Raw genomic sequence first — 19052 nt, 5'->3', positions numbered from 1 at the left:
CAAATATCCCATGAAGCGATTCTTAATCCTATCAGCTCCACTTTCAATTATTTACGAGCCGACTGGAATATATATAAAACGTATGTTGACTCTAATCTTGATGTTAACATTTCTTTAGAAACTAAACTTGATATTGACAATGCTCTTGAAACTTTAACAAATTCCATTGTTGAAGCCAGGAGCATTGCAATTCTAAAATGTGAAGTAAAACTTGAATCCGTGATTATAGACGATGATCTTAAACTCTTGATCCGTCTTAAAAACGTGAGGAGAAGGCAATTTCAACGCACTCGCGATCCTGCTATGAAAATTATATGGCAGGGTTTGCAGAAGGAATCAAAAAGCGTTTTGCTCAATTAATAAACAAAAATTTTGAAAATAAAATTTCTCAATTGGACCCTGGCTCTAAGCCCTTTTGGAAATTATCTAAAATCTTGAAAAAACCTCAGAAGCCAATACCGGCATTGAAAGAGGAAAACAAATTATTACTAACTAATTGCGAAAAAGCTCAAAAACTTGCTATGCAGTTTGAAAGTGCGCACAATTTTAATTTAGGACTTACTAGTCCAATTGAAAATCAAGTTACTCAGGAGTTCGAAAATATTCTCAATCAAGAGAACGTTTTCGAAAATGCCTGGGAGACTGATTTGGAAGAAGTGAGCACTATTATTAAAAAATTCAAAAATATGAAAGCTCCTGGCGATGATGGAATTTTCTACATCCTCATCAAGAAACTTCCAGAAAGTAGCTTATCATTTTTGGTTGATATATTTAACAAATGTTTTCAATTAGCATATTTTCCTGACAAATGGAAAAATGCTAAGGTTGTTCCAATTTTAAAACCAGACAAAAATCCTGCAGAAGCTTCTAGCTATCGTCCAATCAGTTTGCTTTCCTCCATCAGTAAACTTTTTGAAAAGATCATTTTGAACAGCATGATGGCCCACATCAACGAAAATTCAATTTTTGCCAATGAATAGTTCGGATTCCGCCATGGACATTCGACCACTCATCAATTTTTACGTGTAACAAATTTGATCCGTTCCAACAAATCTGAAGGGTATTCTACTGGACTTGCTCTTCTAGACATAGAAAAAGCATTCGACAGTGTTTGGCATGAAGGTTTGATTGTAAAATTAAAAAACTTTAATTTTCCAACATACATTGTTAGAATAATTCAAAGTTATCTGTCTCAGGGATGTCAAAAATCTTTGTTTGCGGATGACACAGGCTTCTTCGCCAAAGGACGAAGCCTGCGTGTCATCTGTAGTCGATTGCAAAAAAGTTTGGATATTTTTTCTTCATACTTGCAAAAATGGAAGATTTCTCCTAATGCTTCCAAAACTCAACTGATAATATTCCCACATAAACCAAAAGCTCTTTATTTGAAACCTTCAAGTAGACATGTTGTCACGATGAGAGGGGTTCCAATAAATTGGTCAGATGAAGTTAAGTATCTAGGGCTCATGCTAGATAAGAATATAACATTCAAAATTCACATTGAGGGCATTCAAGCCAAATGTAATAAATATGTAAAATTAATAATTAATAGAAAATCAAAACTTTGTCTCAAGAACAAGCTTTTGATATTCAAACAAATTTTCAGGCCAGCCATGTTGTATGCTGTACCAATATGGACTAGCTGTTGTAATACCAGGAAGAAAGCTCTGCAGAGAATTCAAAATAAAATTTTGAAAATGATTCTGAGGCTTCCTCCCTGGTATAGTACCAATGAGTTACATAGAATATCCAATGTTGAAACATTGGAACAAATGTCAAATACAATCATTAATAATTTCAGGCAAAAATCGTTACAATCTTCTATTGCCACGATTAATGCGTTATATGTTTAGGTTAAGTAAGGTTAAGTATATTTAAAGCGTTTTTTTTTTCTCTTATAAGCAGGTGAAATCAACTCACCTGTAAAAAATCTGAACTGCTACGGCAAATGAAATGTTATATGTTGTTAACAAAATGTTAATAAAATCTTAAATTTGTTTTACCAAATTAGGATGATATAGTTGTCTAATAACACAGAACACCTAGATATAAGAAATGAATGTAATGTTTAGAATGATACTAACAAAGAAATCAAAAAAAAAAAATATATATGATTGAATTTTCAGCGTGAAAATCATGGAAACCGAGCCGTTTTGCATGCAACATTCTTTGAGAGCAGACATTTCGCGTTCAATATTAAGGATTTTGGTAACAATGTTGGATATAATAGATGTGTTCATGGGTTTTATCATTGAATAATACATGGGAAATGGCTTTGCATGATTGACCAAAAAATAAGGTTAAGTCTAAACCTAAGATTTTTTCGGTGTGTAGTTAAATAAATATTTCTTAATACAGTGAAACCTCCATGAGTCGATATTGAAGGGACCATCGACTCATGGAAATATCAAGCAATGGAACAGCAATCCTTTGGAAAGCTGCTTCTAGGGACCATCTTAGTAACCATGATATTTTGTTTTTGGTATGGTTCCATGAGTCGATATCGATTCATGGAACATCGACTCATGGAGGTATCACTGTATATCACATTTTCTGCACGTTATTCAAGATAATCTTGCGCAAAATTTACTGACTGACTGACTGACTCGGCTATAAATAAAAATAAATACTACCTATTTATTATTTTCCTGGGAACTGAACATTTTATGAACCCAAGAGCCTAGAAAAAGGACTCTTGTATTTATTTGGTAAATGAGGAAAAGATTTTATTTTAATGATGTCAGAGTTTTTTTAAAATATTTTTTTGTAAATCCACCTTGATTTTTGCACGATTCCGCAAACTCATACTGTATATAGGAAACATTTCACATGAAATATTCAAATGTTCTTACTTTTGAGGATCGTTTCAATAAGAATTTTTCATAGATATTCATGCAAACTTATAATGCCCAACTGCCTTGGACGTCTCTTTAGCGATTTGAGGCTATCAATTGATGATTTGACTTATCTATTTATGATTTACATGAGTTGTCCGTAATTTAAATCAAAGTGTTCGCAGTATGAGACAAAAGTACACAGAAAAAAAATCCGTTCTCGTATCCGTGAACAGCAGACGTGAACTCGTCAACAAGCAAAAATACACCGTGAACTAGATCATGTTAATGCGTAAACATGATGGTAGTTCATGGTGTATTTTTGACAGTTCATGTTTTCCAGAACTCTTTTTTGAATCCGGAATTAGAATCATGAAAAGTCCAAAAGTTTCTGTTTATTTAAAATCATTCATATTGTGGAATCAAAATCTTCTCCCAAAATTCGAAAGTTAAGTATCGTACCATTGATCGGAATGACTCATCTCGTAAAAACCTCGTAAAATTGCGCTTCTGCTTCTTATATTCATGAGCTTATGAAAATTAAGATTTTTGTGAAAATTGCGTTGAAAATGGTCAATTTTTTGAACTAACGATTTCAATGATTAAGGATGACAAAACCGAAAATACATGTCTCACATAAGTTCTGCAAGCAATATGAGCATGAAACATGCGGTTATAACTAAAAATGACATCTCCAGAAACGATTGTGTTGTAAAAATTTTCATAAGAATAATCAATTAGGAAACATTAACGAATTACTGTTAAGAATATAAAATTTCCTTAGGAAATTGCCTACCTTTAGACGTGTTCCGCGTCTCGAGGTGTACTCAAAAAGTAAAGACTGGTAAGCGTTTGGCCTTCATATTCGGTTTCAGAAGCTATGATTTAAGTAAGTAACGACGTTTTGAATATAAGGAGAACATGGTCCAATTCGGACCTAGTATCAGTTTTTTGTGCATATCTTTTCAGCATGATGAACGGCATGGACAGTTTTATGTTTGCGTGAAAGCCTGATTCAGCGCGCACAAAGAGTTTTGTTATATCTTCTACCACGGTGTGACTAGACATGTGTGAACGAAATTCTCCAGATGGTCCGAATTGGATCAACCCTGTTCCAATTCGGACCCCCATGTTTTAATTCGGACCACGCTTAGTTTTATTGTTTTTGCTGTGATAGTTATAAAAAAATAACTCCAATTTGTTTGGTATCAAAGCTTATTGAAATTCTTCTGTAAGCTCAAGCATGAAAAATCAAGTCAATGCGTGAAAAAAATCAATTTAATTCGAATCAGAACTTGCTAGAGTAAAATGTGTATTTAGAGCACTTCGAAACAACAAACTAATATAAAAAATTAAACGTATTAACTGAAAGACGTCAAATGTATTGAATTAGATCCAAGCCAGACGGTGGGTAGAAAAACGTTACACACGATCCTTACAGTTGCGCTAGTATTGAGAAATGCATTAGAACAGGGGCCGAATTGGACCAGGTGACCCTACCGAATGTTGTTTACAAAGGTGATCAATGCTACTCCATATCAACTAAATGAAAAAATCACCTAAAACATTTTTTTGAACATGCTCAATTCTTTCAAAAAACAAAATACAGTATATAGTCACGAGCTTTGGGTGGCAGTACTTATTTTGAAAGTATAATACTTGCAACATTTGCTTTATCAAATGAAATGTTTAAGAAATTTTCAAAAAAACTGATCAACGATACCCCGGGTTACGGTACTTAGCTTAACTTAAATGAAATAAATAGAAATGTGCAGACTTCTCATGGTCCTTATTGCGGATCCTTATTGATGAACTTTTGACTTTGACGGACTTCATGAATTGAAACTACCAAACCACTAGAGAGACGTCTAAGGCAGTTGAGCATTTTGGATTTTCATTGATATCTATGAAAAATGCATACCAAAACGAGTCTCGAAATTGGAAACTTTTGAATGACAAATATTGTAACATTTCGTGGGAAATGTTTCCAATACAAAGTAGAGTGTCCGGAGCTCGATAACACCGAGGAATCATACAGAATGAGCTATGAATTCCTTAAGATCCTATGTGTCTGTAATATGAATCCAACAGAACGAAATCAGAAAACAAAAATTTCGACTCTTAACGCCATTTAACGGAACTTTTTGAAATATCGCATAGCCTTAATTAGTTTTTGGCTGTTGTTGTCGTCATAGCCAGCAAACAACGCAGCATCCTTCTCCCCGTATCCAAACTATCTCACTCTCTTGCAAGCTCGGCGGCGCGCTGGATGGAAAGGTACCGCAAAAGGTTGTCGTTGGGGATAGTGAAGATTTCGCTTTCGTGATTTTTGTTTTGTTTTGGGTGTTGCGCTCTTAACGGGACCCGACTTATGTGCTGGTACGGAGGTAAACCTTAGTTGATATGCGAGAAATTGCAAAAAATGAAAGCATAGAAGAACTTGTTGTTCAATGTTGGTATTGAAGGAAGAAGTATATTTGAGTAACGGCGATGATTGAAAACGGAAGCAGACGATAGCATGTTTACACAAACGAAGAATTCAGTTCAATTTTGGTTAAGTTATTGTCTAGTTTACAATTTATAAATTGGGTGAAAGAATGAAGGGACATAATGAAAAAGCAATGGACGGAATTCAGTGGCACAGTACGAGCCAAAAGTTATTATTATTTCTCACAGGGTTTTACAACCTTATATCCGGATTATGTATATATTACTTTCTTATTTGAAATATTTTGTTCGTCTCATAAATATCTATGACATGCAGGAACCTTTCGTTCATTATTTTTTATGAAAAACTGTTATTTTGAAGCCACTTCCGGCATTGATGAAGTAAATCAAATTATTACTAACTATTTGCGAAAAAGCTCACAAACTTGCTATGCAGTTTGAGAGCGCGCACAATTTTAATTTAGGACTCACTAGACCAATTGAAAACCAAGTTACTCTGGATTCCGATAGCATTCTCAGTCAAGAAAACGTTTTCGAAAACCCCTGGGAGACTGATTTGGAAGAAGTGAGAACTATTATTAAAATTTTAAAAAATATGAAAGCCCCTGTCAATGATGGATTTTTTTACATCCTCATCAAGAAACTTCCAGAGAGTAGCTGATCATTCTTAGTTGATATATATAGTCTGCTTCTGCAAACTTGGAGCGTCTGTACTCCTTGTTAGAAATGGCTCCCTACAACGTATGTTCCCCGTGTCAGGGGCGGCTGATCATAGTCCGAGTGTCAGAGAAGTACTCTAAGCTTAAGACAAAATCGAAGAAAATGAAAACACACATTTTTTTTTTATTTTTCAAATAAAAGAGCTGTGTGGTTTTATTTTCTGTGATATATTCGTTTTAAAGAATAAAACTGCTTTTCCAATTTTGGAGCGAGTAAAGGCGCTTAAGCCAAGGCTCTAGAGCCAGGGCATGAGGAGGAAATACCTGTGTCCCATCCCAGGAGAAGCTACAACAATGGAGTGCGCATAAACTTTTTTTTTAGCAACGATCTTATTTATAACCCTGAATCGAAACTGTTGGTACGGTTGTTCCCGTTTCTTCCATCCTTATATTTAAAATTTTTCGACTATCATGTTTTCATGCCCACCGGCTGACAAACGAGAACGGCCTACGACTGATAGAATTCACCGCCTCCAAGAATATGGCCATTGGTAGCATCTATTTCCTACACAGCCTCCCGTATCTCTACCCCTGGAGATCACCTCAGCAGACAGAATCACAAATCGACCACGTTTTGATCTATGGACGGCACTTCTCCTATGCCCCATCTGCAAAAAGGGCGACAAACTGGAGTGTGAAAACTATTGTGCAATCACTATCCTAAACGCTGCCTAAAAAGTATTATTCTAGATTATCTTCCGTCGTCTATCACCTATAGTTAACGAGTTCATGGGAAGTTATTAAGCAGGTTTCGTTGACGGCCGCTGCACACTGGTGCAGAATCGAAAAAACGCGGAAACAACCAGATCCGTGCGGCAAATCCTCCAGAAATGCCTCGAGTACCAGGTTACTTCGCACCACCTGTTCATTGATTTCAAGGCGGCGTACGACAGTATTTACCGTGTACAGCTATGGAAGATCATGGACGCAAACAGCTTTCCCGGGAAACTAACAAGATTGATTAGAGCAACAATGGACGGTGTACATAACTGCGTGAAATTCTCGGATAAATACTCCAGTTCATTCGAATTGAAGGTTTCATGCGGAGGGCTGGACTTATCAGTTGAGGTACAATTTTCTTGAGATTTGTTTGTTTGCTTCGCAGACGACATGGATATTATTGGGAAAATTTGAAACGGTGGTAGATTTGTTCACCCGCCTGAAACGCAAAGCAACAAGAGTCAGTCTGGTGGTGAATGCGTTGAAAACAAAGTACATGCTGGTAAGCGGAACTGAGTGTGACAGTGTCGACCTAGGAAGCAATATCACGATAGACGGGAATACCTTCGAGATGGTAAACGAGCTCGTCTTCCTCGGATCCTTGCTGACGGCTGACAACTACGTTAGTAGAGAAATACGAAACCGTATCATCTGTGGAAGTCGTGGCTACTATGGGCTCCAGAAGAATCACCCCTATACCAAATGCACGTACAAAACGCTAATAAGACCGGTAGTCCTCTACGGGCATGAAACGTGTATGATGTTCGCGGAGGACTTGCAAGCTCTTGGAGTTTTTGAAAACCGGGTGCTTAGGACGATCATCGGTGGCGTGCAGGAGAACGGTGTGTTGCGGCGAAGGATGAAGTATCCTGAAGGTGGCTAAAGCTGGAAGGATACGCTGAGCAGAGCATGTTGCAAGAATGCCGGACAACAGCCCTGTTAAGATGATGTTCGCCACGAATCAGGTCGAAACAAGAAGGCGTGGGGCGCAGCGAGCTAGGTGGATTGGCCAGGTGCACCAGGACCTGGAGAGCGTGGGTCGCAGTCTAGGATGGAGAGAAGCGGCCATGAACTGAGTGAATTAGCGAAATATTGTTGGCGATGTTTTATCAAGTTAATTGATGTAGAACCAAGTAAATAAATAAATCATCATATGTCTACGGTACGACAAAGCCCAGGCCTAGATGACCGTAGCGGTAAACGCGCAGCTATCCATCAAATCGTGAAGGTTTTTTTTAATCTTCCAAGGGTATAGAGGATCATCGTACTTGACAAATGATGTACGAATGCAAACAGTGTTGTGAAAAACTCAATTTCTCACAACTCCCGCTTGAGATTTTTCATGCGTGAGTTGTCAATCACGCAACTCAGTAGTCAAAAAATCATGGATGAGTTGACTCACCTTTAAGACTCATTGTCTCGTATTTCTACAGTTTACTCACACACGGCAATAATTTCTTGTTAGGCTGGTAAAATTATAGTAATCCTTTCTTACGCAAACAACATCATTCGGGTTTCACGAGTTATTGCCGGGTTTTGCAACTGAATCATTTTTTACGGTTTGAGTTGATTGAGTTGATTTTGCATCAAAATCTCAAGCGTGAGATTTGCGAAGCAGATCTCTAATGAGTTTGCTCTCACGGGAGAGCGTATTGATTGAGATTTGAGTGTGAGTCTATCAACATTGAATGCAAACATGATCAATTGTCAAAAAAGCTCTTAGTTAATAACTCTGGAAATGCTGATAAGGACACAAAGCTGAGAAGTAGGTTTTGTACCAGTTGGGCAGCATCATCTTATCATAGAATCTGAGGCAGCATACGATGGAATTCAGAGCCGGGTGTAACAGCCAAATAACGACTTTCAAATAATCCAATCAACTGTTTGCTTCGTGAACAATACTGTAAGATTATTATATTCATCAGGTTGATAAGCCACGGTGTCTCTGGTAGAAAACATTAATATAAAAAAATCAGTATCGATGAAACACCCACCAAATGAAAGCTTAGGCTTTCCCCTTTCATTTGAGACCGGTTTGAAAATGTTCTATCGGGGGGTCCTGAACATTTTTTTTTTTATTTTAGTAAGAGTTACGTACCATAGGTGATCTTCTTCCACCAATAGTATGATACAATGAATCGCTTGTACCATATGATGACAACTCAATAGAACCGTAGAAGGCCATGACAAATATTTCTGGACAAACATTTGAAAAGGGCTGGAGAGGTCTTGAGCCTTTTTTCAGAAACGTTGCTGTTGTGCCCTTTTTAGCTCGCCCATACAAACTAACACCACTATCAGAAAGATTAGTATGGGCTCTTCCTGATTAGTATTATAAGCGTTGTATTGGTAAGCGTGATCGAGTTGAATTGGGCTCGACAGCGTCTTACAAAGACATTGTTTACCTATGTCGATGTGCCCTTTTTAAATGTTTGTTTAGATTTCCAGTGTTGCTGTTCAGTTGATTATAAATTCAGTAAATAGTAAAATTGTATATCTTTAATCAAAATTTATTCATTTATGCAAAACTAAAATGGTTGTAAATAGTATTCAAAATTTTGAATAAAAAAAATGTTTAGAGATTTGAAAAATTTCCAATAAATAACCATTATTTAGATTAGATATTGCGTTTTACGATTAGTAATAACCAAAGCGTTTGAAAACATTTACTCATGGATCATTACATTACCAATGGTTTCACAGATTGCAAAAAACAACTACATTGGCATCAATGGTAGGGAAATCGGCGCTGCGTTATAATGCTTCATTGCTTAAGTTGTCGCGTTCTTAGATGGTATAGCGAAAAATTGGTGCTTGTGTCGCGTGATAAGTTTATAAATTCATTGTTTTGGGTCAACATTTTGGTTTGCTGATTAGAGGTATGCCTGTTAATAATTACAATAAATATATCCCAATTTCACACCTAATAATAAATATATATATTTACACTACACTCTGTCAGGAGACCTGAAACATGAAACCGAAAAGCCATGAGAACAATCGTTCGAAGATTTACGTATTGTGTTTAAAGAATTTGTGTCTGCAACCGTTATCAGCAATAGTAGTTGATATTATTGAACAGCACATTCTTCACGACATCAGGATTACAGTCTGGTATTGTCCTACAAAAATATGTCGACCTTGCACGTTTATTCGTTCAGTAACCAGTTCAAACTTTTGAATATAGCACTGTATAAATATAAATACAATTTAAAACCTACCACTCGAAGCATGAAATGATGTGAGAACAACTATCTCACCAAAACTAAAGGAAAAACGTGGTAGACACAGTAATGCAAAAAGGAAGTGCCAATTGAATTGATTGGTTGTCGAATCTACACGGTTTACCACCCAACTGAGAATCTTATTCAACATCTGTGCAACCTAAAAAACCCATTTGTTCGCTGATGACTTTTTTCTGATTAAAAAAAAATGATTTGAGCTCCAGATGAGCGTTGCAGTTGAGCAGCTGTCTAAGGGGTCTGGATGTTAATGCAGAAACTGTAATAACGTAAATGTAAATGCATATAAATGCGTTCAGGGGCCTTCCTTAGCCGAGTGGTTAGAGTCCGCGGTTACAAAGCAAAGCCATGCTGAAGGTGTCTGGGTTCGATTCCCGGTCGGTCCAGGATCTTTTCGTAAAGGAAAGTTCCTTGACTTCCCTGGGCATAGAGTATCATCGTACCTGCCACACGAGATACGAATGCGAAAATGGCAACATTGGCAAAGAAAGCTCTCAGTTAATTACTGTGGAAGTGCTCATAAGAACACTAAGCTGAGAAACAGGCTTTGTCCCAGTGAGGACGTTAATGCTAAGAAGAAGAAGGGGTTAGTTGATTATGTAACGTACAAAAATGGGGGGTTGGCCTGGGCAGTTCGATCTGCAAGCAATGGAGAATGGTCCTTTAATCATTTACTGTCGATTTTCGATTATAATTCCGACGTCATCGGGACTCAAGGCCGATGTAAGGATACTGGCGTAAAAATACTGTTGCTTCTGGCGTTCCAGAAAAATATGGCAATATTGAGAAAATGTGGAAGACACTGTTGCTTTTGAATAATTTTTGGTGCTCCATTGTTGGAGATTTGAACATCGTCAATCTGTTTTTCGTAATAATGGAAGGTAGTTCAACATTTCCTTGCCCATATTGTACCACACAAAAAAGATTTATCTAATTTAGCTGGTCATCCACGAATACTTTGTCAAATTCGCGTCCGCGAAATGGAAAAGTCTCGACTCGGACCATAAACTGCCGGAGCAGTTCTTCAATTGTATTTACTATCCACTGCTCGATGGATCACCCAATGAACAAATTGCCCACCACCTTCCTTGCATATGACACTAGGTGTTGTAAATCCAATTGACAAAAAAGTATAATACATTGATCCAAATAATGTCGAGGAATGGGTAAGTATCAGCAGGATTCATAAAGATGACCTTAAAATAATTCTTTTATCACAGGTGAGGATCATCAGTAGCCAACGCCACAACAAATGTGGATTCACCAGATGAAACTGTAAGAAGCTTTTGAAAAATCGGCATGTTTTGGAAGTGTAATGGGATCTAAGTTTGCTAGCAATTGTAATTTATCGTACTGTTCTGTAAATTATCTCTTTTAAATGAAAAAATGTATTTCAGGCGCTTGATCATTCTGATCAGGTACATAAAAGTTGGTTTGAGCAAATACGAGAAACAAGCCAGTGAAACCGTGCATTTCGATTTTCAATTTGCTTGGAATCATGTTAAGGTTCCGGAGAACTCCGAAGCATATGATCGACAGCTTCTTTGAGCTGTAGTAATGTACAATAGTGAGCATTTGTAAGCCATACTTATTATCCGTATTTACTTTATCGATATGTCGTGTATTTAAGTAATTGGTTTAAATAGAATGGTACAATGCTAAATCTAAATCCTTTTTATTAATTGGTTAACTATTCGTAGTAAAATTTCTCATGGCTACCTAGATAAGCATGAAAGAAAATGACTGTGTGAACCATAATTAAGAAATCAGTACTGAAAAAACGGCATTGTACTGTTTTGAAAAAAATGTTCAGGACCCCCCGATAGAACATTTCCAAACAGGTCTCAAATGAAAGGGGAAAGCCTATGCTTTCATTTGGTGGATGTTTTAGCGATACTGATTTTTTTATATTAATGTTGTTCTACCAGAGACACCGTGAAGCAATACTGGCCATATTTATGGCTAGGTAAGGATTCAGCAAATTTGACTAACTAAACAGGTCTGTTCGTTTCGAAATTTAAATCAATTGCTCCCATGTTAACTGCAATTCCAAGTATTTGATCAGATTTGTAATACTCGCTATCAGCATTACCTTTTCTCTGGACCTTAAATATTGCCCTTATTACGATCTGTGACCAAGATTCATTCTGACATCAACGCGCATCACGTCAAGGTGACGGCAGATCATTTTATCGCCCATAGGTGTTCCCATTAAATGTAGGCAGGCACCTCGAAAATTGTTTCGAAACGCAGCGGTCACGTTCATATGCTACCCCTATTGAGGGTGCGTTGTACCTACTTTTGTAATTTTGCGGTGAATTGCTAGGCATTCGCGAAAAACTTCATAAGGGGCTGTCCATTAATTACGTAAGGGTTTATGGGGGGTGGGGGGGTTTGAGATTTCTTACGCTTCATACAATTTATTTTCAATTTTCATACAAAAAATCTCACCCTGGGGGGAGGGGGGTCAAAAAACCTCGAAAATTGTCTTACGTAATTAATGAACCGCCCCTAACGCAAAGCCGCTTGGCAGGATGAAATATTTTTTCGCGAGCTGCCTCTCTCACCATAATTCCCACAGTATCGAACAGGGCACAGCGGTCTAGTTCTTTTCTGAAAAGCTGGCAGCAATTCAATTCTAAAACATTTTTTAGTTGAAACAAAGTCAAACATTAATCTACAATACCAGATAGCTAAGAACACATACGAAAATTTATAAAGAAATCAGTTTTCTTAAAGTTTTGACATGTTTGAAAATCCTCTTTTTTATTTAAAATTTGTCTATTTCATCTTCATTAAAACTCGTGAAAATTTAATTTTCAGCATAAAGTCGGTAAATTATTTTCACCTAGATTCAACTACCTAAGTTTCCCTAAACATTAAACATAAAACTTTTTCACGTAAAAAAATTTTGTTTTATGAAAAAGTTGAGTGCTTCAAAATATATGGAGAACAACAGCTTGTTTAACTTTTGCTCTATGAAAACTAAAATGGTCACCCTTTTGGATTTCATAGAACAAACAAGGTATGCGTTATTTTTGCCATGATTTCTTATGACTGCACCGATGTGTCAGCGGAGCCAAGAATCACGTCCGCTTCGGCCGATTGCTGCCTTTCGTGAACGTCATCGTCCAGATGCCAGGAATTTACGCGCGGGCTTCCCGAAAAGGCACAAAGTAATTATAGAGGTCGCATAACTTTTTCAATTAAACAATTTGCCAGATTCTTGCGGTTTTGCCTTTGAGGCAAAAGCCGAAACTCGGGGGCAGCGTTTTTGGTGGAGCGATGTACAGAAAATTGAAAAACAATGCAAAATCGTGCAGTTATTTTTTCCTTCTGCATGAACAGTTGACCATTCGGACGCAATGTTTGTTTGGGTCCAGATGAATCAGTCGGCAAGGAGGCAGAAATAATAACATTTTATGCGCTTTTGTTTCTCTGCCAAAAATGGCAAAATCAATTATTGGTAAATTAAATTTAAGTAGCTGTTGGGGATCTCTTTTGTTCGCCAAAACTGTTGCGGTTGAATTTATCGGTCGATTCTTCTTTGAGTAATAATTCTGCGGTTGTTTACCCGAGCAAATGACAGATCTGCCTTATTGTACTACTACCACCACTTTTTGAAGGCATTCTATGAAGTTTAACCTGCCTTCTGATATCGTGGATGCCCATAATTGTTTGAACATTCAGACAGGTCTACAGGCGGCGTGGCTCACAGAAATGTGAACATCTATATGATGAGAAACAAAAAAGTAGATTTGAGTATTACTATTAGTATACCTTTTCATTAAACCCTAATTGTAAACGCGTAGCTGTCAAGCATAATCATGCTTAATAAAGGCTGAAATTTAACAACGAACTACAATAGGGTAACGACTGGTTATTTCGTTCTTAAACGCTAACAGTTGGCGCCAGCGGCAAAAAGTACAGGCAACAACTTCGAATATTAAGTTTCGTTCACTGGCCGCCGAGCGACGACACTGTTGTTTGTATTCCACCCACTGATCGCGCTACGCTGGATTCTCAAATTTCTCAAACTTTCAACACAAGCGCATGGAAGAATGGTAGTCGGAGAACTGTTAAAACGTATGGAAAATAATGAAAAACATAAATTACTTGCAATTAGGAAACTGGATCAAAAAAGTAGTGATTAGAAATCAAGTGTAAAGTGAATACATAACTTTTTGTGTTTAGTTCATCTTCCGTGGTGCTTTCTTTGCTTCAGGATTTCGTTTTTACTACCACTGAAAAGAGCCATCTATTGCCTTTTCAGTTTTAAGGTTTAGGGACAAAATGTCGAAAGACAAAACGTCGAAACCCAAAACGTCGAATGCCAAAACGTCGAATCCCAAAACGTCGAAAGGGACAAAACGTCGAAGGGACAAAACGTCGAAAGCAGGCATTTTTCTAGCGAATGTTATTGGCAAGCGTTTCTAAGGAAAAAATGGTTGCGATGCTAACGGCGCGGCCTGAGAAAGCAAAACTTTACAATTTTCATCAAAGTAATCGTGGGAGAAATTTTTCAGAAAAATGTCATTTCTGGCGAGAAAAGAAGCAATGAAGCACTTTGAGAAGGAAACTGAAATGGAAGTCTGAGATGATGTGTAATAATGAAGATATGTTCAAGGAGGTAAGGTAACATTATCATGGCTATACTTAATTGCTGAAGTGATGAAGTAATTGCCTTACACAAGTCAAAACAAGCCTGTTTAAGTCTGTTAGAGCATAAGACTGATTGAAGAAAGAAAAAAATGACAAGCTTTCTTTCGCCACAACTCTTGACGTTTTTTCTTTCAACAAATTAGTAACATAAATTTCATAAAATGAACTGAATTTTTGACATTTAGTGATTTCTTTATTCTTCAAAAAATTTCTCATTCTTTTGTCGAATAAGTACAATTTAATCGATTTATTGATTTGCTTTTCGGAAAAAGAGAAATTTCATCGAGATATTCAGCACATTTTTGATATGCACTTTTGAAATTGCTTCTATGCATTGATTTTTTTTGTGCAGAGAATCTCAAAGTTAGCACTTTGATCAGAGACTAAAAATTGATTTATAATTTCAAAAATAGATAAAAATACTTGAACAATTCTGACAAGAATTGGCTATTTATTTTTCTACTTTCCTTTTTAAGACAAGCTCTAAATTACGGTATCCCGTAGATATCTTTGGAAACAAATGTATTTGCACTGTCCTAACTGTTCAAAAATTTGTTTAGCGTTTGAATTTGACGTCACATTTTATCAATGTTCTACGAAGTCCTTGCTAACCCCAGCAATCTTATTTTTCACTTAAAAAATATTCAAATCCTGATAACTTTTTTTTTCTAGATATTTTGCACCATCTTTTCACAAGTTATTTAAAAACCTTTCTTTTTTTCAGAATCTGCGTCGATCATTGCTGGTTTTGAAGATACACCCGATTCTGTTTTTGCATGGATTTTTTTTTTACACGGCCGTGCAAAAAAGTTTCCATACATTTTTTTCCGCCAAACCCTTATTTTTCAATGAAACGTCGAGAAATGATGTTACTTTTTTTACACGGTTTTTGAAATTTTGAACTGAAAACTTTTTTTGCACGGTACTCATCCCCCGTACACAAATAAAATCGAGTGTAATCTGATTTTTCCAGGGGATTGACATTCCCTGTATAAAATTTCTTTGGCCGCCATTATATTTTAGTCAATTTATTTAAAAAAAAAAATTAAAATGAAATGTGGGCTACACAATGCCATGAGTTTCTCTTAATAAATCGTACAAATCGAAATTGAGGTGTATTCAAGAAATTTTTAAATTACTTTATGATAACTTTTTACTTTTTTTCCATAACAGACTTCCATCAAATTATTGTTTCCAAAAGCGAATAACCGAACTGAAAAAAAAATCTGTAGCCTAAGATTTCGGAAAATTTCGAAGAATCTCCGGATCCAGATTATCTATAATCAAAATGGACGCAGATTCTTACAACACAAAAGTCTTTTAAGAAATTGTAAAAAATATGATACACAAATAATCGTTTTTTCGATATTATCAAAGAAATCGATTTATTTTTTTTTGTAAAATAATTATCCTGCTATTAGAGATGTTAATCGAAAATGTCGACGTTTTGTCAGACATTCGGGTATTTTTTGTTCTTTTCGACGTTGTGGCATTCGACGTTTTCGCATTCGACATTTTGGCATTCGACGTTTTGTCCCTTCGACGTTTTGTCTTTTCGACATTTTAACTTTCGACATTTTGTCATTCGACGTTTTATCTTTCGACGTTTTGTCCTTTCGACGTTTTGTCCTTTCGACGTTTTGTCCTTTCGACATTTTGGCATTCGACATTTTGTCTTTCGACGTTTTGTCACCCAACCCAGTTTTAAATATCGCCCTATTGACATTTTATTCATTTCTCAAAATGCTTCAGAGGATTATTCAAATACAAAAGTAAGTAATCGAGAGTGATTCTATAAAAAAAAAACAGTAAGTGGTTAGTGTGTTCTGCAAATTTGCGTTAATTCTGAAAGTGAACCAAACCTGATCACTAACAAATATGCCACTCACAATGTATCGTTTTTAAATAAAATCAAATAATCTCTCGATTACTTTGTTTTGTATTTGAACAACCTATTTGCGGAATGTCTAAAATTAAAATGAATTTAAATTTAATCAATTGAAACTAACAGAAGCGAAGATACAGATATCCAAACTTCAGCATTTTTATGGAAAACCGCATTTGATTACAGTCATGTCCCCTATTACCCGAGAAGGAAAGAATAACTAAGGCATACCATATTTTGGTATCATACCATAATTAGGAATTGTTCAGTTGTCAATTCCTCTTTTTTTTTATTAATTTTTTTATTATGAAGGTATTTGGAAAAAAAATGTTTAAAACAATTAAAAATACTTCATTTTGGTTTTCGGTAGCTATTGAGGACTACTGGAGGTATTGAAAATCCATCATGTATTATTTAGGTATTACAATACCTGGTCTAATTATCAGCTTTGCATTTGTAGAATATACAGAAGGTATTATTTGAGGTACTTTACATCTTATTCAGGGCTCATTCATACCTCATTCAGGTTGTAAGTATTGGAAATTATCTGGTATGGAATACCTCAATTTGGTATTCAGTAGTTATTTTCTTCTGCTCGGGTAGACGCTGACACCCAATTTAAGCCCACCGTAATTTCTCAGTTGTCATCCATTCGATTCAGGTGAATTTATAGTATGCCTTATCTATCAATAAAAAATCAGCTTCATCTTATTGAAAAGCACTGAGAAATTGTGATTGCTAGGAAAGTGGCTGGCAGCATCCAATAAGAGATTTTTTTCTTCTTTCCTATTAGACACATGGTTGAGGGGCGTTAAAGGAATCCACATTATAGGAGACCTGGGGCTTTCATCAATTTGCGTTACGATGCAGCACAGTTCTGTCTTCGGCGGAGTTTCGGCACTCAGTATGATCTACCTTTAGGAGTTGAGGATCATCATTTTAGTTTAGTAGGGGCGCTTTTTCTGACTTGCACTATATGAAGCTTGAGGGATAAGAATGAAAACTTTGTAACACATGAGATATCTAGATTAGTAGCATAAGGGCTGAAATGCGGTGGTCATTCTGATACGGAATTACGCCACCAGGCGGCGCTAGTGAGCATAGAACTTTTGTTTTGCGGTTAGCTCATTAGCCTTTGAAAGATGGCATCTTTGGCAATGTTCTTCAGTAGCACATAAGCTAACATTATTTGAGCCAAAAGATTCTGCCACCAGGTAGCGATAGTGACCATGGGATTTTAATTTTGCGGATAGCGCAGTAACCTGACCAGAATGATGAAGTCTTCGGCAAAGTTTTTCAGTAGATGTAATTTTATAAGAGGGACGTATTTTCAATTTCAAATACAATCAAATTTACGTCATTTAATTTTTTACATCGAGTTTTTTGATTTCCATGAAATTTACGTCATATGTATTTTTTTCTTAGTGTGTACTTAATATTTATGGTCGCTTTATTTTATCAGACATAAATGACATTACAATACAAGAATTTTTTGAAGTGTGCTCCCTAGTGTGGGACAAAATTTTAATTCTCGCTCCAGTCCACTTTTTGGATTGCATTTAGGTCCCATAACAACTGTGCAATATTTCAGCTCGATCGGAGAAACTATATTTTAGCGCCAGCCGTTCAAAGTTTGTATGGGATTTCCTATGGGAAAACTTACTTTGGCAAAGAAAAATCGCCAGAGGTCGCCCATTGACCTCTATAAAAATTCTTACATAAATTTACTTATTTTGGTGCCAAAAACGGAGCATGCCAAAAACGGAATCCCACTGTATTACAAAATGGATAACATGCAATACATTCCCAGTGGGATAAAACTATTCTTCACCCGATTCGAAGAAAAAATAACGATTGAAAACTTGTTTACTATGGGAAAACTTACTTTTGCAAAGAAAAATCGCCAGAGGTCGCCCATTGACCTCTATAAAAATTCTGAACACAGATCTCAATAGGTATTTCTACGATGAACAACATTGCCGAAGACCGCAAAGCAATCCGATGCTTGTGAGAAAAGTTATTAAGCATAGACTATTCGGAAATTTTGTCCGATTTTGTTATTATTGTTATTCCTTCACGTGTTAATCAACGTCGCCTTGCCAATAGGTTTTCATTGAATAACTTTTTTCACAAGTGTCAGATTGTTTTGCGGTCTTCGGCAATATTTTTCATCGTAAAAATACCTATCGAGTTCTGTGCTCAGAATTTTTATAGAGGTCAATGGGCGACCTCTGGCGATTTTTCTTTGCAAAAGTAAGTTTTCCCATAGTAAATCCTATACAAACTTTGAACGGCTGGCGCTAAAATATAGTTTCTCCGATCGAGCTGACATTTTGCACAGTTGGTATGGGACCTAAATGCAATCCAAAAAGTGGACTGGAGCGAGAATCTAAATTTTGTCCCACACTAATGCATTCGTAACGTTTCATGGGTTCATTATTCTCCACCAGTATTTTAAGTACAGACCAATCTTTTTTTTAGGGGACGGACCTGGTGTAGTGGTTAGAACACACGCCTCTGACGCCGAGGACCTGGGATCGAA

The 19052-nt window shown here is 36.5% G+C and overlaps 1 protein-coding gene across 1 annotated transcript in view; it reads right to left on the bottom strand.

Moving 5' to 3' along the window:
• The window catches only part of LOC5576313 (monocarboxylate transporter 12), a 452410-nt gene that overhangs the window by 250210 nt on the left and 183148 nt on the right, over window positions 1-19052 (bottom strand). The gene's annotated exons all lie outside the window — the stretch shown is intronic.

The sequence above is a fragment of the Aedes aegypti genome, chromosome 1 (assembly GCF_002204515.2).
Source record: "Aedes aegypti strain LVP_AGWG chromosome 1, AaegL5.0 Primary Assembly, whole genome shotgun sequence".
NCBI classification, from domain to species: Eukaryota; Metazoa; Arthropoda; class Insecta; order Diptera; family Culicidae; genus Aedes; species Aedes aegypti.
The sequence above is the reverse complement of the archived record's forward strand: the minus strand, read 5'-3'. Positions and strand labels throughout refer to the sequence as shown.